Genomic DNA, 27,857 nt, shown 5'->3' with positions numbered 1-27,857 from the left:
CCAGGTGGTCAGTGAACTATCATGAACTGAGAACCTCGTGTCTTTTTTCAACAGAGGAGACCATGGAAAGTGTAAGAGTGACTAAGATCTCTGAGGGAAGGAAAAGCCGTATCACTGGGCTGCAAGAGGGAAAAAGAGTAGCAAAAGACAGGTACAATTGATCCTGGTAACGCAGAACCCAGACGGTCCTATGAAATACTGGAAAGGCGTAGACCCCTCTGGTCTTGGGTGTGGAATCTTCCTAGTGCGGCATGGATTGATACGGAGTAACTTTCAAGTAGAATTGATTGTGGTTTTTAAAAGCTGAAACCGTAAAGCAGGTGGGAAATGAACTTTGATAAGTTGGATGTTGTAAAACTATAAACGGGAGCCCTCTTAGCGCAGCTGGCAGCGCGTCAGTCTCATAATCTGAAGGTCCTGAGTTCAAGCCTCAGAGAGGGCATTGTTTTAGTATATTAGTTCCATACACTAAATATCGGAACATAAATGCTGTACCAGATAAGGATTTGAAGACTGACCCGATATTCGTAGAAAATGGAAAGATTATTTAAGTTTTCTTGTTTCTTCGACTTTCCACTGGTTGGGGTAAAATGAGTGGTGAAAACAGAGGAGTAGATTACACCAGAAACTACAAGCTATGTCATATCATCGGTCTTTCTAGCTGACACAGGAAGCAGGGGAAACTTCTCTTCCAACTTCCCGCTCTCAGGTTCATCTAACAGTAATTATTGGGTGGATTGGTGAAGTCATTTATTCTTTTCATCATCCAACAAATATTTCTTGAACACGTATCTCGTTAAGAGGCTGTTTTGGGTCAAGAGTGAACACAACGCAAACATTCCCACCTTTGTGAAACTATGTCCTAGTTGAGAGGAGTGGGGAGAAAGTGTATACAACACAAATATTCCTACCATTGTGAAACTACATCCTACCTGGGAGGAGTGGGGAGAAACAGACAGGAAACAACACAAAATACGTAAGAAGTGATTTGACGATGTCTACTGTGAGGGAATCGCTAGGCAGTAAAGTGTTTGGGAATGTGGAGGTGGCACATTCAGCTTTCAGGAGGACAATCAGGGACTCTGTCACCTTGACAACTTTAGCCTCGCCTTCTTCTAGTCATCTTGCCGGGACACCTGTGCTCATGTTTTTCTAACACTGTCTTCAGAGTACTTTTACCATCAAGGCAACCGGGGGTTAGGAGAGCTTTTTGCACAGAAGGCTACTTGGCTTCGTTGGAAAACTGATGATACATGAGGACTGGGGTGGTCAATCCCTCGCATGCTTCTTCGTATGAAAAATGAGGACTGTGGGATTCTCTGGCTGGTTCTCAGCACCTAGAGGTGGATCTGGGCAGTAGGAACTGCTCAGCCAAGTGTTAGCTACTGCTTTTGTTGCTTTCTCCCTGTGGAATTCTGGCCTCTCCCACTGAATTTGTATATACATAGGCATTCATGAGGGCCTTGACTGTATCAATATCTGATGAGAGGTTTTAGTGAAGTTCTGTTGTCATGGCTGATTTGCTCATTTGGTAGCTAGCATCCAGCTTCTTGTGAACATTGAAATAAAATAAAATAAAATAAACTATGGAGGAATAGAATACAGATATATAGTAAGGTATTATTTTCCAGACAAAAAGGATTTGGATAAAAGAATCTAAGAATTTGTGCATGGTTCTTTTAAAATTTCTTTGAGGTTTTTTTTTTTTTTTTTTTTTTTTTTTTTGCCTGTTTTTCAAGTCTCCAATTTTTGTCACCCTTCACCCATCAGGTCAGAGAGACAGCCAACGGTCAGAAGGAATCTGCCAGCAACTACCATAGCGCTTTCGCCTGCCTGAAGATGCCTCTTTTTATTCAGCCTTCATGGGAAGTAGCAGCACCATCCGTTCTCAGAGAGTAAGCTCTGGAGTAGCTGAGCTAACCCCAGTTGTTAATCTGAGCTAATCCCAGTTACCCCAGCAGATTTACAGATTGAGGTTAGAACCCAGTAGGGTTCTCTTCCTGAAAAGAATAGGCTTCCCTCTAAGGTTTCACATAGATACTGGGTGAGGAAAGAGCCCTAAATGGCTTGAAAAATTGAATGCTCTTTGGGCAAAGCAGGAAGCCCTGCTATGGAAGAGCATCATTTGAACATAAATCAGGGTCTCAGTACAAACAGAGTGCTCGGGAGGTCAAGATGGTTAAGCAGACAGTCTGACCAGAATATCCATGGTGAAGAGAAACAATCTTGTTGGAAGAAGGATGACGATAATGGGGGACTTAGAATAAAGGCTAAAAATGATTCCAAGAGAATGCAAAAAGAATCAGGCACAAATCCTTTACTATATTCTGTGGTGCAAATCTCACCTTACGATGTGTTTGTATTCTATTCCTCCGCAATCTTTATTTTATTTTATGTTCACAGAGACTTCTTGGTGCCAACTAAATGAGCACAACAGCCGGTGACAACAGAGCTGCACTAAAATAGTCCCTCATCAGCTCTTGAGAGCAGGTTCCTTAAAGGTGAACAACATTCCACATACAAGGACTTTTCAGCACCACGCATTAGAAATGGAAGTGAATGTTTATTATTCTTTATATAAGTTGGTTGATGTGTCTTTTCAGTTTCCCTCAGTAACATTATCCAAATTTTGTAGATGACACTAAAGCTCGGAGGAGTTCAACCATTTTCCTCAAATTATGTAGTTTTAAACAGGAAAACCAGATATGAAAAGCAGATTTCTTTCTAAATTAAAAAACAAAACCAAAAAAACTTGAGCTCTTGCTTTACCCTAGCACATAGTCTCACCATCTGTTTTCTCCACACCAGGGCATTCCTGTAACATTCATTCACATAACAAATACAAATGAATGAGTGGATTCATTCATCAGATATTAATTCAGAATCTCTTTTGTGTCTACCACACTAGGTCAAACTTCCCAGTGCCTTTGTCTCCTCTCCCTCAAATCTCTCCACCCAATGTCTTGACACATACTGTAGATCCTTCCTGCACAACGTCCCCAGAATCTTTTTCTTCATTTTCATTCACCTCTGTCATCATCCGTGCTACACTATTTATGCAGGATGTTTCTGCACCCTGAAGTGTGATGGGCACTGGTGCTGCGGAAAGACTCCTGCTGTCCACCTCAGGAGCTGACACGATAAATGTAGATAAATCTCAATCCTTTAATATCTTTATGACTTCTTTCCCTTTCTCCCCAGTTCCTGTTTTCTCATGTTCGAGCTCGGACATTCAAAACTAAATACCTTTCTCTAACATGTTGCTTGAATTATTTAAGCATTTTGCCTGGGATTTTTTCAATTTATCTTAAGTTTTCATAAAACTCTCCCAACATATTTCTAAGGGGCCAGGCTTTTCAATCACTGCTTCCCTCCATGTGTATTTCTCTCTCTCTCTCTCTCTCTCTCTCTCTCTCTCTCTCACAAACACACACACACACACACACACACACACACACACACACACACACTCCACTTAAATCGAACAGATTTATTTCTTCCCACAGGAATTCCTAAAAACAGCCCGGTTTTCTCCAACGTATGTCCACTCCTTCTCTGCATAGCTCAATTTTGATTCTTACACTCTGATATTATACATATTCTTACACTCTGATATGATCTTGTCTCTTATTCTTCATGGCTCTGCTCTGTAATTTTGTTGTTGTTGTTCTGACGTATAGTTGGACACGTAACTTGTACATGCAAGGAGGCAACCCATATCTCAGATGTAAGTGAAAGAAGCACTCTTCAGGGGTTTCCTAGGGGAGTGGTCAGCACACTGGCCTCATTCGTGAAAGGGCCTAGTTATGAAAACAACAGGAGCTTTCTGCCTTCCAGAAATGCGTACCATCTCACAACCCCCAGACAGTCTCAGCTACAAGGAACAAGTGATAATGCCATCCCACTTTTATAAACACACACACACACACACACACACACACGCACACACATAAAATCATTTAATCATTTTTTATCATTTAATCCTTTTTTAAAAATCTGTGACACCTTAGCTGGGCAGGTCTAGGCAGGTCCTCCTTTGCTGGGATGTGCCTTTTTCATTTTGGAAGCACGTGTTTTCCCTTTGTGATTTTCTCCTTTTTCCCTTTTCTCCTTCTTTGCAGAGAATGAGTAGCCACTGGGCCTTGCCCTGGGCTATCAATGAGAAGATCTGCTCTTAGTAGAGTCCTGCTTTTGCGCTGAAGTCCCTGAAATCACCTGTGTTCCATGCCACCCACTAAGGATAAATAAAGCTCCCCTGATGTGGGGAGTTAGCTCAAGTGGTAGAGCGCTTGCTTAGCATGCAAGAGGTAGTGGGATCGATGCCCACATTCTCCAAGCTTTATTATTCGGACCTTGGGTCTCCAAAAACTCAGATCTCCAAACCCAAGTTAGTGTCTGAGAGGAGGATGCTGCTTTGGTTCAAGACATAGGAGCAGCAACAATACAGGGCTGGTGACGGCTCCCTCCTGGCATTCAGTATAGTGTAGATCTACTGTGTAATTCATTTTCTGTTTCTTCAAGGAGCTGTGAAGCCAAGGGACATATACACCTGTTCTTTTCTCCCTGTTTCTGCCTGCAGCTTGGTCCTAAATGTGAGACAATTGTGAAAAGTGCAGGGCAGCGCCACCTGGGTAAATACCACCCCGGCTTTCTGGTCAGGGGACTGAAACCAGGATGTGTCAAGTAACTAGAATGTGCCTGGACAGATACTATAGAAAGCAAACCCATAAAGTTGTTCATGAGCTTGTGGACGCACCTGCCAGCTGTGAATAAGTGGCTCTAATCCCAAACAGCTTACCAAAAAATAGCCTGAGAGCTGAACTGCGCAATGGTCAACTTTCCAGTCCTCACTGACCACTGGGTTGCACACATTCCGGAGATCTCAGAACAGCAGTGCAAAGGCTTTGCAAATAGGGTTATCTTTGAAACAACAACACATGGAAGGCTGGTTGGTACTTGGAACTTGGAACTTGAATACAAGGCAATTTTTGTGTCTGCAAAAACAAAAATAGCAATATTATTCTTAAGATTTCAACAAAACACAGCGTCTCATCACATAATCCAAAGAAGTCCAGGTTACAAGCCCCAAAATATTCAGCATTATGAAAAATCAGGGCGATCTTAATTCACATGGCAAAGAGACTCCTCGAATAACTATACTGAGAGGACACAGATGTCAAAATCATCAGACGCATACATTAGAGCAGTCATGATAACAATGCTCCTAGAATTAGGGGATAACATTCGTGAAGTGAATGGAAAGTTGGAAAGTGTCAGCAAATATATGGAATATATAAAACCAATTTTAAACTTAAGAATTAAAAAAAAATGTATTAACCAAAACTCTTAGGGGAAATAAAAAGCTTAACTGGATGATCTCAATAACAGAATGCAGATGCTAAGAAAAAGCCAACGAACTTGAAAACAGAACAAGAATACCTACATAATCTGAATGATAGAGAGAAAGGAGGATTTTTGTAAATGAACAGAGCCTCAGGGACAAATAAAAACAACAAATCTAACATTCACATTATTGTAATCTGAAAAGAAGAGGACAAAGAGGACTTTGTGGGATAGAACTTTGAAGAATTAATGGCTGAAAATGTATCCAATTTGTCAAAAGATATAAACCAGGTTTTTAAAGTTCGGCAAAGGTCAAGCAGGACAAACCCAAAGAAACCCATTGCAAAACATATCATAATCAAACTGCTGAAAACGAGGAAAGCACAAAACAATCTTGAAAGTGGTCAAAGGAAAATGGAAAAGAAACTACCATGTGAATGAGTGTAGATTTCTCTTCAGGAACCACAGGGGCCAGAAAAAAAATGTCATAGTATTTAGTAAGTAACAAAAGAAAAAGACCTATCAACCCAGAATACTATGCGGAGCAAAAGTATCTTTCAGACATAAAGGCAAATAAATGCATTCTCATTGGAAGGTGAGTAAATCCATTCTCATTCTTAGCGAGAATGCTAGAAAATAATTAGCAAAGATTTGAGATGAGAAAAGTGATACCAGAAGGAAACTTAGAACGTCATCAATGAAGGAACAACAGCAGAAATAGAAAATGTCTGGGTAGACATAACAGACTCTTATTCTTCTCTTGAGTTCCTTAAGGTATGTTTGGTGATTGAACGCGAAAATTGTAACTCTATCAGAAACAGTTGTCATTGTATGTAGACGTACTACATAAATAAGACAAAAGGGTAAGTGTAATGGGCCTAACTCTTGATGAAGTTTCTATATTCAACTTGAGTGGTAAAATATTGCTTCTAAGTATATTGTGAAAAGTTACATATGTGTATGGTAATCCCTAGACCACTTACTAACCAGATTTAAATAAACCAAAACAAGACAGAAAGGGGAACATAGAAGAATTAAAACGGAGGGAACAAAGGTGAATAAATTATTAAATAGCAGATCTATCTAAAAACTTATCTATAATAGCATTACATGTAAATGATCTAAGTACTTCATTAAAAACTAGAGATCATCAGAATGTATTAAAAATAAATATGCTGACTATAAGAAAGCCACCTACAGTACACTTATATATAAGAATAAAAGTTATATAGCAGATTGAAGGAAAAGAGTGGAAGAGATACCTCATGCAAGCATTAATCAAAGACAGCTGTGATGTTTACATTAAAATCGGACAAAGTAGATTTGAAAGCCGAGAAACTGTTCAGGAATAATGAGGGCTGCTAAATAACTACGATTGTCCATTCTCCGGGTAATACTGTTCCAAATGTATATGAGGACACAGATTTTCAAAACACATAAACAAAATTAGATAAGCCAGGTAAAAATAGCAACATCCAATTAAAGTTGAAGACACTAAAACTCCTCTCTCAGTAATTGGTAGACTTAGTAGACAACAAATCGACAAACATGTTGGAGAACTGAACCACACCATCCACCAATGGATCTAATCAACTTCATAACGCAAAATAAAAATTTAGCCAGAAAGCAAAGACAAAAATTAAAAGAAAAGTAAGATCATGTTATAACCAGGAAATTAAGAGTGGTCCAGCACACAGAAGGGTGCTATTACTGAAAGAGTTGGAAATAGTGACTTAGTTATTTTGAAACATTTTTGAAGGTGTTATTTAGCTGGAAATGACAGAAAGACTGACGATGGTGAATCTGGAGGTGGATCTTCCGTTGTCTGTATTTATCTTGTCTTCTTTTGAGGTCTGGGGTGTCTATACTTCCTCTGAATTACCTGACCGTACTACAGTGTCTGGCACAGAGCATCTCCCCAGTGAAGATGTATTAAATGAGTGGATAGTGATTGATAGATTCAAAAGAGTTGTGCAAGAATAGTGTCCGTTATTTGGCAAATCATCGAATGTGGTGTTTGAAGGAAGACAATGAATCAAGGTTGACTAGAAAGGTAAGCCCAAGGCCAGACGTGGTGGCTCATTACTGTAATCCCAGCCCTTTGGGAGGCCGAGATGGGCGGATCCCTTGACGCCAGGAGTTTGAGACCAGCCTGGGCAACACAGTGAAACCCTGTCTCTACAAAAAAAAATACAAAAATCAGCCGGGTGTGGTGGTATGCATCTGTAGTTCCAGCTACTCAGGAGGCTGAGGTGGGAGGATCCCTTGACCCGGGAGGCGGAGGTTGCAGTGAACAGAGATCGCACCGGTGCCCTGGCAATAAAGTGAGACCCTGTCTTAAAATAAAATAAAATGTAAAAGTTAAGCCCAGGCCGGGCGCGGTGGCTCACACCTGTAATCCCAGCACTTTGGGAGCCCAATGCAGGCGGATCACCTGAGGTCAGGAGTTTGAGACCAGCCTGGCCAACATGGTGGAACCCCATCTGCACTAAAAATACAAAAATTAGCCAGGCACCTGTAGTCGTAGCTACTTGGGAGGCTGAGGCAGGAGAATCACTTGAACCCGGGAGGCAGAGGTTGCAGTGCGCCAAGATTGCGCCATTATGGCGACCCCTAGACCCCTGGGATGGTGATCCCTAGACCACTTACGAACCAGATTTAAATAAACTGAAATAAACTAGGAACAAGAACATACAAGAATTGAGACAAGGGGAACAAATGATTAATAGATCATTAAAAAGTAGATCTATGGGCGCGGTGGCTCACGCCTGTAATAACAGCACTTTGGGAGGCCCAGGCAGGTGGATCACCTGAGGTCAGGAGATTGAGACCAGCCTGGCCAGCATGGTGAAACCCCGTCTCTACTAAGAATACAAAAAAATTAGCCAGGCATGGGGCCGGGTGCCTGTAATCCCAACTACTCGGGAGGCTGAGACAGGAGAATCACTTGAACCTGGGATGCGGAGGTTGCAGTGAGGGGAGATTGTGCCATTGCACTCCAGCCTGGGTGACAAGAGCAAGACTCCACCTCAAAAAGAAAAACAGTGGATCTATCTAAAAACTTATGTATAAAAACATTAAATGTAAATGATCTAAACCCATGAGTTGAAAACCAGAAATTGTCAGAATGTGTTATAAATGAATATGCTGACTATAGGAAAGTCACTAGTAATATGCTTATATATGACATTAAAAGTTACATAGCATATTGAAAGTAAAGAATGCGAAAAGACATGTCATTTAGGCATTACTCAAAGAAAGCTGTGGTGGATATATTCAAATCAGACAAACCAGATTTTAAATTGTAGAAAACTTCCAGGGATAAAGCTGTTACATAATTAGAGGTGTCAACACACCAGAGAAATAATGTCCCAAATGCATATAAGGACACAGGGCTTCAAAACTCATAAGCAAAATTGGATAATCCAGATAAAAACAGAAAAATCCAATTACATTTGCAGACGTTAACACTCCTCTCTCAGTAATTGATAGATCCAGCAGATAATAAACCAGTAAACACATTTGAGAACTGAACAACACTCATCCAGCAATGGATCTAATCAATCAACTTTCTAAAGCAAAATCACAATTTGGGTAGAAAGAAGAGGAAAAAAAATCAAAGAAAAGCAGGATCATGTTATAACTAGGAAATCAGGAATGTTCAGAGTGCAAAAGAGTGATATATTGAAACTGACATTTTTGAAAGCGTTATTTAGCTGTAAATGACACGGAGACTGAAATGGTATCTTCCCTTGTCCATATTTATCCTGCCTTCTCTTGAGGACTGGGCTGCTTGAATCTTTAGAATCTCCTGAACTTACAACAGTGTCTGGCACAGAGCATCTTCCCTGTGAAAGTGTACTGAATCAACGGAAAGGAATTGACAGATTCAAAAATGTTTTGCGGGAATAATGTTTACTCTTTGACAAATCACTGAATGTGGTGTTTGAAGGAGAAAAATGTGTCAAAAGTTGACTTGGAAACGAAGCCCAAAAGGTAAGTAAAGGGGATTTGGGGAATGAGATATTTGGTGTGTGAATGAATGCGGTGCTGTGGAGAGGAGTAGGCAGTAAGATTGTGAACTGGAGCAGAGAAAGAATCACGTTTTAAAATCTAAAACATCTTCTCCGTTCAAGCTTTGATACTTAGCAGCTCTGGCACCTTAGAAACGAAACTTATCTGAGGTTCCATTACTTCTAGAAAGTGCAGATTAGGACACATAGCTTTGTTGGTGAAGTTCCATTGGACTATATGAAGTAAACTCAATAAATCTCTCAGTATAATGAATGGCATACATGATTTGCTTTACGCTTTTTGTAGCAGGATTGTCTCCAGTCATGTAGATGCAAGTGGAGATAGAGAGTAAGACAAAGTAGTATGGACAGGAGACACCTTTAAAGACTATTTTTTCATTCCTTCATTCATTCAGTTGGTCAGTCAGTGAACTATTATGGACTGAACATGTCCTGTGTGTCTTTTCAAAAAAGGAGACCATGGGAGGTGTAAGAGTGACTAAGATCTCTGAAGGAGGGAGAAGCCAGATGACTGGGCCACAAGAGGGAAAAAGTCAGCAAAACAGGTGCAATTGTTCCTGGCCTCTTGCCTCAAGATGGTTGTATTGTTAGGTGAATACTAGAAATGGGTAGATTCCGCCTGTCCTGAGGAAAAAATTCTTTGGTTGCAGGATTGGATTGGCTGATAGTGATTTCCAAGCACCATTGATTGTGTTCTTTGAAAGTTAGGAACTGATAAAGCAGCAGTGCTTGGGAAATAACATGTGGGATGTCAACTCTTAGGCGAGAACTGCCTTCTTTCTGCAGGAGGCCCCACGTCAATCTCAAAATCTAAAGGTTTTGAGTTTGAACATCAGAGGGGATACAGTTTTTGCTGCTATTTTGGTTGAGGGAAACAAAATGGGTGCACTAAATAATGAAATGCAAATGCTATGAGATAGCAATTTGAAGACTGACTCAGTGTTAGCTTAGAATGGAAAAGTGATTTAGGTTTTCTTTGTTTTTTGGGGTTTTTTTTTGGCTTGTCAGTGTAAAATGAGTGGTAAAGGGATATAGATGACACAAGAAACTGCAAGCTATATCATATAATTGGTCTTTCTCGCTAGCTGATGGAAGAAACAGGAACTTTTTCATCCAAATTCCTGCTCTCAAGGTTACCTAATTGTAATTATGAGGTGAGTGGGTGAAGTCATTTCTTTTAACCTACATGTATTTCTCGAGCACATATCTTGTTAAGGGACTGTTTGGGGACACAGCCGTTTAACAGTGAAAAAACACATATATTCCCACCTTTGTGAAACTACCTTCTAGTGGATAGGAGTGAGGGGAGAAACAGAGCAGAAGCAAACAAGAAAAATACATAAGATGTTATGTGACAATGTCTACTGGGAAGGAATCCGTAGGCGGTAAGGGACTTGGGAGTGTGGAGGTGGCCCATTCAGAAGCTTTTAGGAGCGGAATCTGAGAAGTTGTCACCTTGAAGACATCCTTTACCCACTCCCCATCCCCTTCCCCACTCCCCACTCCTGCTTCTTCCTTCAATCATCTTTCTTCACATGGGAAATGAGGACTCTGGGATTCACTGGCTGGATCGCAGCACCTAGAGATGGATCTGATCAGTAAGAACTGCTCAGTAAGCATTAGCTACTGCTTTGGTTGCCTTCCCCCTGTGGAGTGCTGGCCTCTTGGATTGAGCTTGCATCATAGGTGTTCAGTAGGAGCTTGCTTAGTGGACTTACAGGTTGAGGTTAGAACTCACCAGGATTCTTCTCCTGGGAAGAACAGGCTTCCCTCTAAGGCTTCCACAGACGGTGGGTGAGGAAAGAGCCCTAAATTGCTTGAAAAATTGATTGCTCTTTGGGCAAAGCAAGAAACCCTCCTACGGAAGGGCATCATTTGGGCATCTATCGGGGTCTCAGTACAAAGATGAGTGCTCAAGAGGTCAAGATGCTCAAGCGGAGAATCTGACCAGAATGTTCGTGGTACAGAGAAGCAATCCTGTTGGGAGAAGGAAGACAATTGAGGCCTTGGAATATAAGCTAAAGAAGCTTCAAAGGGAATACTAAAAAGATTCAGGCACAAATCCTTTACTACATTCTTTTGTACAAATCAAATTTTGCCTAGAAAATCATACCTTACTATACATCCCTATTGTGTTCCTCCACCATCTATTTTATTTTTTTAAGCGTTATTTCATTTTTATGTTCACAGAAGCTTGTTGCTACAACTAAATGAGCAAAACAGCCAGTAGCAACAGAAATGCGTTAATCTCTCTCCTCAGACCTTGAAAGCATTTTCCTTAAAGGTGAACAATATTCCACATACAAGGACTTTTACAGCACTCTGTGCCAGAAATTATACTGAATGTTTATTAATTTTTACGTAAGTCGGTCAATACAGTTTTTCAGCTTCTCCCAGTATTATTACTCCAGTGTTATAAATGACACTGAAGTAAAGGACATATCGCTCTCTTTATTCTGTGTATGTGTGTCTGCTTACAGCTAAGGACTTCCCAAATTATAGTTTTGTAAACATTAGTTCTAAATCATGCCGATCACTTGAATTTTGAAAACGTCAAAGCCAATCACATTAGTGTAGTAGAAAATACGGGTTTGCGGTGCATTGGCTCACTGTTTTATTCGCTATGGATCAGTGGAGTAGAAATTCCCAACGCGGAAAGGGGTTCATTCCTGTCTCTCAGCCTCAGCAAAGTTAAGACATTTCAGACCTTTCCTGACTTTGGATCTATTGCGCATGCTCTGTCCTTTACCACTATCCAATCCTAGGGGCATATAGAGCCACTCAGAGCCTTAGAAGTACATTCAGCGAAATGGAACCAATCACCATATAGTGTAGCCTATTGTTCTTCAGATCAAAACGCACCGTGTTGAGATAGCATGAATTCTACAGGCCCGTGAAGTCCATGTGGACCACAAGACACTCTTTCCATCCTGCCTGCACACATATCCCTCACTCTTCATTGATTCATGCAGACTTTTAAAAGTGTTTAGCAATAAGCATCCTACCCCCAAGAAGCTTATGATCTCATGGAGAAGATGGCCAAGCAACAGACAATCACAACGTGGTGAATGCCACAAAACAAATTGTACCTGGATCTCCGTGAGTGCTAGGAGGAAGGCAACCCAAACTCAGAAAACTAGGAGAGGTGTCAGGGAAGACATTTCCCAGAAGATGGTGTTGTGTCTAACAAAGCCGTGAGACCAGCAAAGAGGAGGTGAAAGGCTCAGCGTTCTGTGGGACATTTCCTTAAGTCCAGTATCTCTAGAATTGAGTGTGGGAAGCTAAAAGAGCGGAAATAGAAACGAAAAATGGGAGTTCTTGAGAGGCTTTTTTACCCTGCACAAGCCAAGGACTGGTCTGCAGGAAGTAAGCAGATGCACAGTTAAGAAAGCCCATATCAGGAGTTAGTCATGATAGAGAAGGATTTGTACACTTTGGAAATCGTAAAAGAATGAAAAGCCCAGGTCTTTATTTCCGTGTTTTCGCCTCTGTTTTTCACGTTCCTCCCGGATTTCAATTTCCTTCTGGAATCTCAGCTCTCTTCATCATCTGCTCTTGCAGGAACACTAAACTGCAAACGCAACCCTACGATTCAGGGAACTACGTCCCATCAAGATTAGTGGGTACGTATATATTTTCTTTCTTGTTCTCTTGCGACTTTCTATACCACTGCACACAATTGTTACCGTGAAATAAGCATTAAGAGTCTGCGTAGATTACCGGGTACATATACATTTACTTTCTTGCTCTCTCGTGACTTTCGATATCACTGCGCACAATTGTTACTGTGAGATAGACATTAAAACAGTGCGTGTGGCCCGTACGGGGATCGAACCCGCGACCTTGGCGTTATTAGCACCACGCTCTAACCAACTGAGCTAACCGGCCCCGCTGACGGAGAGGCACCCTGCGTCTTATGAGAGGCTTAAAGGCGAACGTTATTCCAGTCACCAAAGGAAGTTTCCTGAAAGTTCTCGGAGCTGGAAAGAACCTACGGTCTTTGCTAACTTCTTTACGATCCTCGGCAAATTTCTTCGAACCCTGCAATTTCATTTAAAATACAACTCGGCGGAAGGAAAGTTCAAATGTCACCTGCTTCAGTGTTTCATGACGAGGGGTTTTAGTGACCACCCTTTTAAATGCAACGCCATCACCTTCCGCTGGTACTGTAGCCCGACCCTATCACTCCTTTCTACTTTGCTTCCGTAGCTTCTGAGCGACCCTTGAAGAAATTGACGGAAAACGGGAGGAATTACCGCCAGTTCCTCTCCACGGGCGGTCAAGGCCAATATGAGTCTCCACCCCGGCTCCTCTGCTCGTAACTTCTAGCACAGTTCCCACTGTGTTCGCCCATGTTTCCCGAAAGTGAATATTTGATCCCTACCCCACCCCATTTTTAGCAAACTCAGGAAAACGCTCTCGTTTTTCTACCTGAAAAGGGCACTTTAGAGAAATACGTCCCGTTACAGTCTTTGTGTTCGCATTTTATTCCATCTCGATGAAACAGGTATAAGTTCGTTGGTATTTTATGCACAAGACAACTTTGAAGCCCGACTCATGGCCTTTGGCCTTTAGATTAGGAAACATTCTCCGGGAGCTCTGCTGATCGCTAGGTCTTACGAGGTTGACGCCTTCTGTCCCAAAGAGAACTATTTCTCTGCGTGTTTCCGCCTGGCTGCCCACTTCTCCAGTAGAGAAACGGCTGTTCCTCGGGATTCATTTTTGGAAGTGCTTTGGGTCCTGGGTAATGAGGCCGCATCCTGCAGCATCGACAAGGTGGTTGAATACGCAGGAGCACCCACAGTACCCAGGGACCAATAAATAGCTCAGTAGACCCATTTCGAATAATTGAATAAAGGAAGTCTCAACCAACCCCCTTGCTGTATTACAGATGGTCCACCTCTCTGCCTAGACTATTGTGCTGACGTCCTGTTCCTTCTCCTGGCTTTTGAACTAGATTCTCACCTCTCTCCAATCCATCTTTCGCGGGGCTGGCCTGTCTTTCCGCCTCACTTCTGAAATTCTATCCATTGCCGCCTCTATGCAAACCGACTCTGGTTAATACTTCACTCGGTATGGCTCCCCTCTTCCTTCCGCACTTTGCACTGCGAGAAATGCCCTTCCTTGAGTCAGCTGGAGGCCTCCTTCTGCTGAGAGCTTAGTTGTGGACACAGCCTGGAGTAGAGGCGAAAAGGAAAGAAGGCCGGGAGATAATCGGGGAAACACACACACCTTTCGTGTGGTTTGAAAGCTGGTGCCCGAAAAGGGGAGCGAAAGAAACAAGAAAAAAAACACGCTCCAGAAGTGTCTGAGATTGCTGCGGCCATAAAGGAGAGAGCACTAACCGCGGTACGGATACGGGAGGGGAGGAGGGCTCCACCCCCGGGCCTGTGCCCACGGACCTAGGTGAGGACGGGCACTCCTGCCTCCGCGCCCAAATGTTGCATTTCCCAAGAGCACCCCGGCCCGCCACGACCCCATCCCGTGCCTATAAAAACCCCCGAGACCCTAGCGGGCACAGACACAAGCGGCTGGATGTGAAGAGGAACACGCCGGCGGGAGAACACAGAACACCCACCCTCTCTTTTAGTCACCCTGGAGGCGTCGGAGAAGGCGGTTTCAGGGATCCGTGAAGAGACCCTGAGTCTTTTACATCCCGGAGAATGACGAGAGAGAGAGAGAGTACCTAGGCGACGTTTACTTTCTGGGATTTCGGGAGATGCGGTTTTCTACACGCCAGGGGCCAAGCCTGAGAGATAGGTAGACGGCAGGGATAGGAGCTCTCTCCGCGCCCCAAACGCCCCTGTTCATACCTGGGTTCCTTGATTTTCCTGCCTATATAACCGAGCCTCCCATGGCCGGGCTCTGAGCTCTCATTCTGCGAACTGGGACAAAGAGGTTAACTGTGATGCGCTTTGTATAACCCCAGGATTCTGCACTTGCCCAAGGGCGAGGCGCAAATCCAAAACCAGGCACAACTGAACACCGAGATCAGCTGAGCCCTGAGTGTCTCACGACATAAAGTCCCTACGATTTTAACAAGGGCTGTATGTGTGCTAGTACTGTTACTGACAAACGCATGTCAGATCCCATCTGTCTTTAGCTCAATGTGTGACGTTAGACATGTCGTTTTGCTCCTCAACTTTCTTATTTGTAAAAAGAAAAAAAAAAAAGTGTTCTGGATTTGCAGAGGGCCTCTTCAGAGGTAAGTTCCAGTAGCTGTACTGTAAATTGATCTCTTGGGCAGTCCTGTTGGTGAGGAAAGAGGACAAATTGAGAAATGAACAAACAGAGAAGCTGCGAAAGTCTTGTGACTTACAGCACAGGACAAGTCTACAAACCATGCCACGCCGCACTAAGCTCTAATTGTTTTAACACCAGCTTACTCAGACCGGGTGATCCAAGATAAGACCAAAGCCAAACTGATCCAGCAACTCTGCACAGATCTTCATGTTCCGGCAGCTAAGTTCCGCTGAATAAACCTGTGATTCGCCTAGTTTAGAAATTCTGTCCAGTCCCTCCTGAGAAGGACCTTGCTAACTTTCCCCCTAAAACTGTCCTTTGAATATCTCCAGTCCCCAAACCCTGTAAATTCTGGTCTCTGACTCGCCCTTGTTTTAGGCAGTACTGGGACTCCACAGAGGTGGGGCTCTTTGCTCAGCAAGTTTAATAAATCCAAGGTAGTAGAATCGATTTGTTTTCTTGGTCGTCTTTTTTTGGGGAGTGGGTCTTCTAAATGTTGATTCTGATCCCCGCCTATGGATACTTATAAATAAATAGATATTTGCACTCCATCATTATGTGGAGCTAAAAGTGTTAAATTTAACTGTCTAATTACCTCTAAAATAATCATGAAATTCAACGATCTGAAACTTATCTAATGAGTTCCACATTCTGGAATGAAGGGATGTAATAGGTAATAACAGGTCTCAGTCCCGAATGGAGAAATAATCACACAGACACCAGGTGAAAGATGAGTAAAGTGGAAAGCAATAGGCAGAACAATAATTTGCTTTATGCTACGATTTTTGGAGTGAAGCAAGAAAATTAACCAAGGAAACAAAGAAGAAATCCAAGACATAGTAGTGTTGGAGTTGCGTTTTTGTCATATGACACTACTTCGATTCTACAGGATTCACTTAGTCTCCATCTGACCTCCTCAGAGTAGACTGCTCTTCCCCAATCACTCCTGCAATTACCCTAGGAGATTTGTGATCCTAAAGTAAGGGGGAGTTTTAAATTTACTCCTAAGTACACCTGCATGATGCCATTACTCAGGACAGGGTAGCTGAACAAACTCAGCTCTGAATCCTTTAAGCAGAGGCAATAATTACTGACACTCTATTTAATCAGATTCTGAGCATGATGTGCCACTTTTCCTTTTGGGTCTGAAGTGACACCAGCCATTTTCACAGTTTCTTCCACTAGGAGGTCCTGGGAGAAAAGTGATAAAGGTAGATTCAAGAATGGTTAGTTTGAGAAGAGAAATAAAAAGGCAAGTGTATTTTTCACTCAGTTCACCTTGGTTCTAAGAGTGGGTCTATATAAAGAAATGGAACATGCTTCTGCTAATTAATATTCAGGCAGAAAAAGTCATGAATTTCACTACAAACCCATGTCCCTTCTTCCACATGACAAATTGATGAGGGTATTCTTTCTTCTGTCGGTAAAACGAAGTCTGGGATATAGACTGCAATATTAGCAGTGCCATAGTGCAGAATTTCTCATAATTAACACTTTTTACTTAAATACATAAGAAAACAGAATTGGAATGTAAAGTTAATAAATTAATCAGGTTATAAACAATATGAACATAGAAGCAACAATTGCATGGTCTTTGGCATGCAGTCTTTGATTTGGGGAATGCATTCTTTTCTATTTCTATCAGGAAGGAGGAAGAGAAACAGTTCATATTCACATGGAATAGACAAAAGTATGCATTTATGGTCTTGCTCCAGAGGTATATCAAGTCCCCCAATTTTTCATAATCTAGTCCAAAGAGAATTGAACTGTCTGGACTATCAGCAAAACATTGGTACACTGTATTGATAGTATCATTTAAATCTTCAGTGAGCAAGAAGTGTCAAGTAAGGTATAGATTTTGTTAAGCCCTGCATGTTCCAGAGGATGGGAGAGAAACACAGAAACCATTCATCGACCTGGTCCGTGAATGAAAGTTTTTAGGATCTGTGAAATTCTCAGACATTTCCTCCAAGGTAAAGACTCATTGTTGCATCTCGAAGTTCCCATCACTTAGAAGGGAGTGCTGTGCTCACCATGTTTCTTTGGGCTGTGAAAGCGGCATGTCCCGCACTTGGAGGCCCTTCTCTGACACACTTACCAACAGATACTGAATTAGAATATTAACAAATTGAATCCAGCATTATCTATAAAGCATAATGCACCATGAGTTAAGGGAGATTGCCTCGGGAATAAAAAATTAGTCAAGCATTGAAAAGTCAATTAAATGTAATATACTACATTAACAAAACAAAAAATACATGTAATCATCTCACTAGATGCAGAAGAAATATTGGACCAAATTTGCCATTCATTCGTGGTTTTTAAAAATTATCTCAGTAAACTAAGAACGGAAGGAAAATTCCTCAGATGAATAATGGGCATTTAAGAAATTCCTACAACTAACAACAGAGTTAATAGTGGAAGAACAAATATGTACCCTTTAATATTGGAGAAAAGTGCAAAATATCTGTTCTCACTTCTTCTACATGTTACAGAAAGTCGTAGCTAGTGCCAGAAAGTAAGGAACGCATGAATAAAGAATAAATGAATAAATAAATCATTTTAGAATAAGAAAAATATATTCATTTGCAAACAACATAATCAGATACACGAAAAATCCTAATGCATCTACAAAAATAAGCATTATAAGTAAATACAGCTATGTCACAGATTACAATATACAAAAATTAATTGGATTTCTATGTACTAGCATCAACAAAAATGGAAAATTAAGTTACCATTTTCAATAGGATTAAAACAAATGAAATATTTAGAGATAAACTTGTCAATGTGCACAAGACTTGTACATAGAAATCTACAAAAGATTGCTGAGAAAAACTCAGGAAAATCTAAATAATTGGTGTTTTTGCCATATTTACAGATTGAAAAATTTAATATTATTAAGACATCATTTTTTTTCTCTGAGTTGATCTGTAGATTTACTACAATCCCAACAAATATCCCAGCAGGAGTTTTGTTTTGCTTTGTTTTGTTTGTTTGTTTCTACAGAAATTGACAAGCTTATTCTGAAGGACCTAGAGTGACCAAAATAATTAGGAAAAGAAAAACAAAGATACAGGACTTACACCAAGTGATTTCAAGACTTACTATAAAGCTAAGGCTAATCAAAATAATGTGGTATTGTCTCAGGGATACTTACACAGATTGGTGGAATAGAATAGATAGTCCAGAAATAGACCAACGTTTGTGGTCAACTGATTTATGACACAGGTAAAATGTTATTTAATGAGCTTTTTAAACAAATCGTCCCAGGCAACTGAGTATGGAAAAAATGATTCCCTACCCTTACCTCACATCCTATACAACAATTAAATCAAAATGGTTTATATACATGAAGCTTAATGTTAAAGATATCAAACTTGCAGAAGAAAAGAAGAAAAGAAGTCTGCACATATTTGATGTAGGCAAAGCTTTTTCATAAGAGACCAGGAAAGCATGAGCCCTTACAAAAAAAGATACATTGGATTTCATAAAATATTAAAATGCTTTTTCTTTGAAAGACAATATTAAGAAATTGAAAAGGCAAGACATAGACTTCAAAAGAAATTTAATATATGTTATATGCACACACAGTTGTTATACATCATATGTGTTATACATACACATATAACAAAGGACTTTTATGGAGAATATAAAACACATTTTAGAACTCAGTGATACAAACACTCAGTAAGGATAAGGGCAAAAAACTTGAGCAGGCATTTCACAAAATAAGATACTTATATGGCCAATAGACACACTAAAAGATGTTCAACAACATCAATCAGTACAAAAATGCAAATTAAATCTATCAAAGATTAACAGGAAACAACAGATCTCAAATCCCCTAAATGGAGAAACAATTAGTAACACAGATATTAGATAAAGATAAGTTACTTGAAGGATCAATTGATAAAAAGATACTTGGGTTTATTTCCAGGTTTGCGTTATCAAAAAGTGATGCATTCAACAGAGCATTTGAGGTAACTGCTAATTAGGGACGGTACTTCCTTCTCTTTCATCTAATGGGAGAGTGAAATCGGATTAGAACTAGAGCTTTCCTAATGAGATCTTTTCTCTCTTTGTCAGGATCCCGACTCAGATTGAAAAAGCAGAGGATGGTCACTGCCTTCCAGGTCTGAGGCCGTCTCCCAGAAGCTTCACTCCTGGCTTCGCCCTGGTAAGGAAGTTTCCGGAGGTGTTTGAAAACCTGGACACTTAAGTGGGACATGGAACGATATTTGTACTTGTGTCCCGGTTATAAGAACAGGCAGAAAGGACAAGTGTAATATGGGGGAATTAGCTCAGGTGGTAGAGCGCTTGCTTAGCATGCAAGAGGTAGCAGGATCAACGCCTGCATTCTCCAGCTTCTTTTAATCCCTAGTCTACCAACGGTGTCTGATAAATACTTTCAGCGGATTTACCGCTCTTTATTCAATTCAGTGTCATCCTGTTATGTACATCTTTTTCTTTTTAAGGAAATGATACGTAGTATTACATGGAAAAGCAAAAAAAGGAAGAGATTAGTCACAAATGAGTTTTGCAAATACAGGTTTTGGGGCTTCAGCTCGAAGTTAATAAAATGTATTTTCGTGGGGAAACCAAACCTTAGCCTTTTGGGTTCAAAGTATGAGAAACAGCCTAGAAATAGTGTCCCGAGGCAAGAGCAGGAGATTTGAATGTGCCAGTCTTTTGCTTTTAATTACATTGACAACACATGGTCAGGTAGAGGATGAAAATGTGTCTTCTATCAGATTATCTGAGAGTTGGCCAGGTATTTAGAAGAGAGACATGCAGGAGAGAGGTAAGGAAGGAGTATAAGTGAAGGTGGGAACTAGCATATTAACTCTAGTAGTCGGATACACTCACTAAGAAAAGTGATATTCAATCCTTCTATTCAACTCTCTGAAAGCTCGTTGTGACAAAATGTGCTCAAAATAAATTGGGACCTAGGTCTTCCTCTAATTTCCAACACGAACCACAATGTAAAAAATAAATAAATAAATAAATAAAATGTATTTTGGAAATTGCAACACTATCCTCTATTTAAAGAAACTACATGAGGCTCTGTATTAACAACACATAGGTTGACTTTAGCTCAGCTGGCCAAAGCAGAGCTCAAAATGCTGAAGAGAGTGGTCTTTGTGTAGGTGACTCCAGGAAGTTCTTGTAGGTCCCTGGGACGTGCCACTCTTTCCATCCTTCTTTCTTTCCCATCACTCAGATCTCTCTCTGACACCATTTGACTTCTCAGCATTGCCCTTTGTCAATTGTAATAGAAAGACCATGTTATTGATTACATGTTTTTCTATCTTATTTCCTTATTCATAAATGAACTCAAAAATGAATGTCAGACATAATGAACATGTTGTTGAATTTTTGTCCCATAGGAGCAGCCTCTTGCATTCTCAGGATGTGCCCTCCTAATAAACTGGGACCATGAAGGAGGGACCTGAAGCTGCCCCAAACCACCTGCAGCTCCATGAAGGTCATGCCTCCACCCACTAATCACTCTGAAAGTAGCGCCCTCCACTCTTCCCCAACCACATTTCCTTTTCAGGCAAAAACATTTCTACGGGTTTGTTAGACCCTAGCTTCTAATCCTTTCCTCAGTCTTTACTGATCTGAAGCCACTCTCTCCTTTGAGGTTTCTAAATTATCTGTATAGCCTTTCTCCATTCAGCAAATTTTCATCAGGCAAAATCCTACTTGATGCTACTTATACTCAGAGAAAAATGACTATGTTACTGTCTTAAATGAGAATTCTTCATAGGTGGAAAGCAGATTTGGAATCCACTACAACTCCAAGGCAGTGGAGCTAATGTAGCTTCCCCTGGGCTACAGGGGAAGTCTTCTTCGGTGGGCCTGGGAATTGAAGAACTAGACAGGCGTAAGAAGGACAAGTGTGGTGCCCAATGCAGCAAGAGAAGGGGGGAGGAAGCTGACAGGGAAGGAGAATGGCAAGGGAAGCACCTAAACAGCAGACACTGTATAGCCTGCATCTGTTTTTCCTTTTGCCTGAGAGATCCCTGAGCTCTGTGGTGACAAATTTCCATAATTTTTCCATATAAAAAACCGAAGATTAGAAACTATTTCTAGGCATTTTACCTGCATTAATATTAGTATGTGTACAGCATCCAAAATAGGGCCTAGACGACAATTGCACAGTACTACTACTTGTTGTTGTGGCAGTTTCTATGTGGATCATTGGCCTCATCCACTGTGCCTGGTGCTGAAGAAGTGCTTCAGGAATGACTCCACAGATTGAGATTAAAATTCTCAAGCTTTCTCTTTCTCAGCTCCTCCAAGGTTCTCTATCGCTTTCTGAGTCCTACAGGAGGAAAGTGCTCTTGAAGATGCGGCCGCGTATGGCGTAAGGCTCTGGGGCTGGGAGAAGGCGCCCCACTACTTCCGGGCGGCCTTGCCTGCAAGGAGCAGGTGACGATCACAACTCTAGAGCAGGCTGCAAGAGCCATGCCCGCTAGCCAGGCAGTTCCGGGTGGTGCTTCTCCGTCTGGAATGTGCTCTCTACTTCCGAGAGATGAGGAAGGCGAAACTGGGAAGTGAGGAGAGAGGTCTCCCTCATGACCTTCTTTGGAAATCCCTATTCTTCACACTGTCAGGCTCATAGAACTTTGCTCAAGGCAGTATCTGAGAAGCTCCGCCCTCAATCTTGTCCTACCAGGGGTTTGGCGGCCCAGAGTCCCGGCAGGCTCCTAATAATCAGGAAAATGGGTGGGGCGCGGCGTTCCCCCAGTGGGGAATTAGCTCAGGCGGTAGAGCGCTCGCTTAGCATGCGAGAGGTAGCGGGATCGACGCCCGCATTCTCCAGCTTCTTGTCCGGTTTATGTCTCTTGGTCTGTATACCACGTTCTTTCTCCTGTTGACGACATCGGTGCTTCTTACCTGGGAGAAGATCAGAGGAACCCGCCGCCTCCCTGGAGCCCGTGTTTCCCTGCTCCCCATACAAGAGTCTTGTTGCCCCGGCTTCCAGCCTCCCTTCTTTTCCACTCCTGCCTCAGGTTTGGCACTTCTAGGTACCCAGGTCTCAAGGCAAATTTCCCGTCTTTCGGCAAGTACAGCTAAAAGTGATGCCACACGATCTCTCAGTTCCTGCTATAGCTTCACAAATATCGTCTCCTCCGGAAAGTATGTCTTTAAGTTATTCGCTTGTTTTTCTCTCCCCTAGATTGGGAGCTTCCTGAGTACCAAAACACTATGTAGTCTATGTAGTCTGTGTAGACTGTGCTCAACTCACTTCATCCCCATGTGTAGAGTTAAGGTTCTATAAAATACAGTTACTACCTTGAACAGATGAGGTGGGTGGTATAAGGAAACAGGGAGATAAAACACAAAGCAATACTTAAAAACATCATCCTGCCACATTTCTCAAATCTTAATAATAGCATTCACTAATGTATTTTGGTTTTTCTTTGTGCTTTCTCCATATCCATTTATTTATTTATTTATTTATTTATTTTTTACATTTGACTGACAATTTTACTTTTTTTTTTTTTTTAAATGACCAATCAGATTTTGCTATTTTCTAGTTAATTCCTGTGTTTCCTTCACCATTCTATTTTCTGGCTTTCTATCAGGCTGCTGATCTTCTTCTTCTTCTTTTTCTTTTTTTTTTTTTCCTTCTTTTTCTTACTTCGTATATTTAATGCACTGATTTCTTCTAATGTTTTGTAACTTGGGTATTTAAAGGTATAATTTAAAATTAGAAAGCAGTTTCTACAGAATCCTTAGAAATATGTCATTATATTCTAAGGAGCTTGAAGATATACTTTTGATTCGTTTCTAAACTGTGCATTTGAGAATCTCTTCATGTTTACTTTTATGTTCATTCTTTCAATGTTATTTTCTAATTTTTGTGCATCATTTCCTTTATCAACACACAAATATATGAGTTATATATACCTGTATTTATGAATGGCAGCGGAACCACACATTAGTGCTAATATTGGTGTATTAATAATTATTGGTTTACCAATTGTAGCAAATGCACCACAATGATGCAAGATGTTAATAATAGGGGAAATTGTAAGAGAGGGAGAGTGATGGAGTTTATGGAAATTCTATGTATTCTGATCAATTTTTCTTTAAACCCAGAACTTCTCTAAAACATAATGTCTATCAATTTTAAAAACTAATATCAATAAAAGAAAGACCAGGGACCTTTTATGGATGAAAAGAGTCTTAAAAAACATAAAAATCTGTAGATTTTAGTTTATTATTTATAATCAGCCATTAAGAGAAATTTTTTTTTGTATGGGTGACAATCAGAACAAAAGTTAGTATTAGATCATATTTATGATCTATTACCAATTTGTTAACAAGTACTTAACACACATACAAACATGGCCCTAAAATTTCCTAGTTCTCTCAAGTGTTGATTTCATCCTTATCTCCACGGCCGAGTTCAAGAAAGCGAAATGTGTAATGGGTATTCCTCCTTTCCAAACTTCCTTCCAGTTCACAGCCTAGTGCAGTCTACTTGCATGGGATGTTTCTTTTCCATCACAATGCTCTGAGATAACTAAGTCAAGGGAAGTTTGAGCAGCCCTCCAGACCCTCCAGATTTCAAAGGAAAGCCCACTGCTGCTGGTCTGGGGGAGCTGATGGCCTATTCATGGATGAGATGGACTAAGGACAGTGGGAAGCATAATGGACCAACAGTGTTGTTGGAGGGGACTGGGTGAGGAAGCAGGAGCCTAAACAATACTCTCCAGACACTGCCTGAACACTGTCTCCAGACCGGTCTTGTAGCATCAAAAATTACAGCTAAATATTGATTTCTTTCTGGTAATTATTTTGTTCAGCAACCTGGAAAAACTGACAAAAAATTATCTCATTCCCTTTCCTATCTAAAGTCTGAAATATTTCATTAAAATTTTAAAACTTAAAAAAAGTGCTTATTAGGCCAGGCTCGGTGGGAAGCCGAGGTGGGGGCGTGGCGGGGTGGGAGGTGGGAATCACTTGAGGCCAGGAGTTTGAGACCAGCCTGGCCAACACGGGGAAACCCTGTCTCTACTAAAAATACAAAATTAGCTGGGCGTGGTAGTGCTCGTCTGTAATCCCAGTTAGTCGGGAGGCTGAGGCAGGAGAACCTCTTGAACCTGGAAGGCAGAGGTGACAGTGAACCGAGATCGCACCACCGCACTCTCAAAAAAAAAAAAAAAAAAAAAAGTGCTTATTGAAATTTTTAAACTTGAAAGTGCTCTGACATATACATAAATCATTTTCTCTATATACATGGTTTTTGCACTTATACATGTCTAGACACCCTAGGAATGGTGGTGCCGTGGTGTGAACACGGAGCCTGGAATGGACAGCCCCAAAACCTCCTCCTCCTCAACTGTTGGCTCATCAACAGTCAGTCCGTAATCATAACTTCCTTAAAATACAAGAGCTGCAGAACATTCTGGGATATCTGTGCTAATTAATCTGGCAGTTCCCGCTGTGGCTTGCCCCAGGTGTGACGTGCTCTCTTTCGTGAAATTAGTAACTACGAACTGTAACGGGAACAAGGCAATTGCTTGCCTCTGCACTCTTGCCCAAAGCGTTCTCTGAGATGTTTGGTAGTTATTTGGGTCCTTACTTGACCTTCGTGGCCTTAAAACTAAGGGAACATGGCATTTGTGAATCTGAAAGACTTGTGATAATTTTCTCATTTCCTCCAGGCTGTGTGCTGCATCACTTTGAGTTTGCGGAGGGAACAGCCCTTTCTCAGGGCCCCCTCACGTCCTGAGTGTCATCCTCAGAATGTGGAGCTTGGGCTCAATTTGAAGAGGGTGTGAAGGCCAGCCAAAATGCAGTCCTGCTCTGTAAATCCCTTCCTCTGACTAGCTTGATTTTAGGCTCTGAGAATGGATGGGGTGGGATTGCTCTTCAGTACTTTCTGCTGAGACATTTTTGTATATTCATTTCTATCTCAAGGAGCCTCTATAACAAAGGAGAAAAAACTGTCTCGGGTTCTGTGTGTGGCACATGAGTTTGAAGGATTTCTCAGACTATTGTTCAGGACTGGCGTTACAGATGAAACGCCAGTTAGATTCAGGACCGGTGATGATGGGATCCCTGGCAGGCGGATATAACACCTCGTTGAGGACAGACTGCCCACCACTCTCCTTCTTTCTCTCTTTCTGAATTTATTTTCTATAAATTCCACTGGGTATCAGAACCTTCCTTCGGCTGACTGGCGCTTTGCAATTTCCTCTCCAAGCCCGGATCTGTTCCCCCAAATTCTCTCGTTCCCGCTTCTAGCTTCTCTTTTTAGCTTCTCTAGGTTCGCGTCATCGGCTTTCCTTGTTTCCCAGGTTGAATCCCCAGTTCCAAGCAGCGGAGAGGTCTTCTTGTCATAAAATTAACTTCCCTCGGCTCCTGTAACCCTCCCACCCGCCGTGTAGCACTCTGCATCTCTGAGAAGAAAGTGACCACCCCAGCCCAGCACAGATTTTCTTCGTCTTTGAGCACCTGCTCGGAGTTCCCGCCCCTGGTCGCTCCTCGGTTTTCCCGCATGGCACACATACAGTCTGTTGGATGTCGGTCAAAGATATAAAGATATTGCCAGCCCCCGCCAGGGAACCATTTGGGGGAAAACAGATCAGTGATTCCCTGTCGTCTGTGTACCATAAAAATAAAAACATAAAAATAAGAAGATCAATGTATTCGACATCTGCACCCAAGCGTACAGCTCTTAGGTGATCAACTGGGAAGCGACGGTTGCCCACCCAGAGGGAAGAAAGGAGCAAAGCCGGAGAATGCGGACGCGGACCCTGCAGGCCGCTGCCTCCCAAGTGAGCTGGTTACAAATTCCGCTATCCCCAGCCCCCACCCCGCTATTGGCTATTTGAGGCGTGCGGGAGTTTTTTCCGGACTAGAAGTCTTATGTTCCACCTGGTTTTTCGGGGCCACTCAACATTCCTGAGCTCCACCCCTGCCAAGGTGGAGCCAGCACAGGACTGCAGGCGGAGTCTCCAGACTCATCCAGAAACAGCCACTGCGCGGAGCCGCGAGCGCGTGTCAAACGAGCACCCATAGACAGCTACTGTGGGAAAGCTCTGGGTCCGACGCAATTCCACTTGCTTGATATTTTAGAAAAGAAGCAATTATACCCCAGCTGTAAAGGGAGTGGGAATTACAGCTACAACAGGTACCAGGAAAGTAAGCGTTCCTTGCAAAAGCTGCCCTCTCTGAGGCTCGAACTCAGGACCTTCAGATTATGAGACTGACGCGCTGCCCACTGCGCTAAGAGGGCGACGAAATGCGGGGCCCAGCCAGATTCTACAGGAATTTCCTAATTTCTTTCCGCAGGCGGGTAATTTTGGGGCTTCAGTTTTCTTCGCCCGGGGTCGCTAGTTCTCCAAGATTCTTTCCAATAGGCACGCGTAGGCTCCTTTTTAGCCCATCGGAAGAACCTCACACTCGGAAGCCATAGTGTACTGAACAATTATGCCTGACCTCATTTTCTATTGATCTGGATCTTCGTCCCCTCAGATGTATTAGGCAATATTTACTGTCCACAGTTTCCTTAGTTGGGATAGCGGGCTCTCACTAAATCGTAGTTGAATGAATGAAAAGCTCCCAAACACGTCTGTAGTTTACACTTAACCTGTCTTAATTTAAATTTGCATTTCCACTTATGTCACCTGAGATATTCCCCTCAAAATACACCAACTGATTTTATGATGAGTCTTCATGTTTTCTTCACCGCTATGTTCCAAAAACCCTATTGAAGATTTTATTCCCATAATTTCATTGAGTCCAGTTTATTGCCATAAATCTGTACATCATTATTCCCATCTTACTGATGAAACTGAGGCTCAGCGGAACTAAATCCACAGCTGATAAGGGGCAAAACCAGACCTTGAAAGCAGATTTTGTTTCCAAAAAGTGCGTTGTGCTCTTTCTCCCTCTAGATCATGTAATCTCCCCTTTTCCTCTCCACACCACCACGCTCATTCGTTAAGCAAATAGTTACAGAATTTTAGATTCGTTGGTCCATTCAACAAACGTTAATTCACCATCTGCCGTGTACCCGGCATTTATGTTCTAGATTTCCAAGGCATCCTTGGCCCTTTATCCCTCACTTCCCTACAAACACCTTGAATCATGTGTTCTCAAAGTGCGGTGCCCAGACCCACCACATAATTCTTGAGGACACATTCCATTTCAGGTACTGTGCTACCTGAAGGCTTTGAGGATTCAGAGGAAACTGAGCCATCCCTGACC

At 41.8% G+C, this 27,857-nt stretch overlaps 5 non-coding genes across 5 annotated transcripts; 3 read left to right on the top strand and 2 right to left on the bottom strand.

Annotated features, from left to right (window-relative positions):
• The first annotated feature begins 369 nt into the window (after positions 1 to 369).
• TRNAM-CAU (transfer RNA methionine (anticodon CAU)) lies at positions 370 to 442 on the top strand. The gene has a single exon. It is a non-coding gene; the product is annotated as a tRNA-Met (tRNA).
• Positions 443 to 4,262: 3,820 nt separating this feature from the next.
• On the top strand, positions 4,263 to 4,335 carry TRNAA-AGC (transfer RNA alanine (anticodon AGC)). Its single transcript has one exon. It is a non-coding gene; the product is annotated as a tRNA-Ala (tRNA).
• An 8,856-nt stretch (positions 4,336 to 13,191) lies between these two features.
• On the bottom strand, positions 13,192 to 13,265 carry TRNAI-AAU (transfer RNA isoleucine (anticodon AAU)). Its single transcript has one exon. It is a non-coding gene; the product is annotated as a tRNA-Ile (tRNA).
• Positions 13,266 to 22,378: 9,113 nt separating this feature from the next.
• On the top strand, positions 22,379 to 22,451 carry TRNAA-AGC (transfer RNA alanine (anticodon AGC)). Its single transcript has one exon. It is a non-coding gene; the product is annotated as a tRNA-Ala (tRNA).
• Positions 22,452 to 26,810: 4,359 nt separating this feature from the next.
• TRNAM-CAU (transfer RNA methionine (anticodon CAU)) lies at positions 26,811 to 26,883 on the bottom strand. Its single transcript has one exon. It is a non-coding gene; the product is annotated as a tRNA-Met (tRNA).
• Between the last annotated feature and the right edge of the window lie 974 nt (positions 26,884 to 27,857).

The sequence above is a fragment of the Macaca mulatta genome, chromosome 4 (genome assembly GCF_049350105.2).
Source record: "Macaca mulatta isolate MMU2019108-1 chromosome 4, T2T-MMU8v2.0, whole genome shotgun sequence".
Lineage (NCBI taxonomy): Eukaryota > Metazoa > Chordata > Mammalia > Primates > Cercopithecidae > Macaca > Macaca mulatta.
This window is presented reverse-complemented; position numbering and strand designations above follow the sequence as displayed.